The sequence below is a fragment of the Nuphar pumila genome, unplaced genomic scaffold, assembly GCF_984573655.1.
Source record: "Nuphar pumila unplaced genomic scaffold, dmNupPumi1.hap1.1 HAP1_SCAFFOLD_671, whole genome shotgun sequence".
Classification (NCBI taxonomy): domain Eukaryota; kingdom Viridiplantae; phylum Streptophyta; class Magnoliopsida; order Nymphaeales; family Nymphaeaceae; genus Nuphar; species Nuphar pumila.
The window spans coordinates 4090-5841 of NW_028323448.1; the positions used below are offsets into that span (position 1 = coordinate 4090).

The 1752-nt window shown below is 57.5% G+C and overlaps 1 pseudogene; it reads right to left on the reverse strand.

Moving 5' to 3' along the window:
* Window positions 1-677: 677 nt before the first annotated feature.
* Window positions 678-1364, reverse strand: LOC149809925 (secreted RxLR effector protein 161 pseudogene; annotated as a pseudogene).
* Window positions 1365-1752: the final 388 nt, after the last annotated feature.

A 1752-nucleotide genomic window follows, 5' to 3' on the forward strand; every position in this document is an offset into this window, starting at 1 on the left:
TACTTCAACACTCCCCGTTCCGAGGTGGGTCTAGCTCTGGAGACCAAGGCTCCCCGGATGGGGATCACTTCAATGTCTCAAGCACCAAAAATGTGACCTCGTACATCTAGACACAGATTTCGGAGGGTGGATGATCATGCGGGCTCTCCTTCCTAAACACGGGAGAAACAAGCACAAACAGGGCGCCCTGTACTCGATTCGAGGGACTCATGACACGCACTCCCCGTACTATCCAACTTCAGGGGACTCATTTATTGAGGAAACACAGAATGCTCCCCGTACTCGATTCGGGGACTCGTGACACGCACTCCCCGTACTGGTCAGCTTCAGGGGGTCGAATTATTAACGCAAACACATCAGGGACACGACACACACAAGGCAATGCAACTAGCACGACACGAGCCGGCTAGACAACAGAAACGCAAGAGTCTGTCCAGTCCAAACATGGACTTCAAGGCAGGTTCAGTCGTCGCAGGCCCATGCCCGCAACACATGCATCTAGTCGCTCCTGCGCCAACGGCTTTGTAAGCTGGTCGGCCCAGTTAAGGGCGGTATCAACATAGCCGTAGATCAGTTGCCCCTCGCGCGGCGCGCTCCTGTACGAAGTGGTGTAGCACATCGATGTGCTTGCTGCGGGCGAGACCATCGGATTCTTAATCAGAGACAACGCTGCCTGGTTATCCCCCCGGAGCTGGACAGGACCCGTCAGCTCGTAGTCCAGAGTCGGGAGCAGCTTTCCGCAGGAACAACGCCTCTCTCCTTCCAGCGCCTGCGGCCATATACTCCGCCTCCGCGGTGCTCAGGGCCACCGTCGGCTGCAGCCTGGACTGCCATGAGATGGCAGCCCCGTGAAGGAGGAACACGTACCCCGTGGTCGACCTCCTGGTGATAGCATCGCCTGCATAGTCAGAGTCCGTATACCCCAGGAGCCCCCCGGTAGCATGCCTGGAATACACCAGACCCATGTCCTTGGTACCCATCAGGTACGGAAGACCCGGACCGCTGCATTCCAATGGCGCGGCAAGGGGGCGCGGAGATGACGAGCCAGCAAATTCACAGCAATGAGCAATGTCCGGCCTAGTCCCGTTGGCCAAGTGCATGAGTGAACCCACCATTGCCGGATACAATTGTACCTGCTGGTGGGGAAGAATAGCGTTTTCGTCCGCTTCCGTGGTGGACACTTTGCAGACCGCTGGGGTGCTGATGGGGGTGACACTTAGCGAAGCCATACTTGCGGAGCATCTTCTCGACGTACGGCTTCTGATGGATGGCCAGGTCCCCTGCGCCCGGTTCCTCACGATGTTGATGCCAAGAAATCCCTTGGGCTCTCCCAAGACCTTGATGTCAAAGATGCTCTGCAGCATGTCGATGACCTCCTGCACGTGCTTAGCGGACCGCCCTGCAATCAAGCAGTCGTCCCACGTAGATGAGAGCAAGCACCTTGCCCTCTGCGTCGAGTTTGACAAAGAGAGCAGGATCTGAATCGGCAGGCGTGAAGCCCTTGGCAGTGAGCTCATCCTTCAAGCGCTGATACCACGCGCGAGGTGCCTGCTTCAGGCCATATAAGGTCTTGTGGAGACGACATACCTGCCCCACTGGGCAGGGGAAGCCTGGGACCGGCTTCATATACATCGTCTGCCCGGGGGGAAGCTCACCGTACAGGAAGGCTGTCTTGACGGTCAACCTGCTGTATCTCCAGGTCGTGATAGTTGGCGAGAGACAGGAATGCCCGCACAGTAGTGTGGCTGGCCA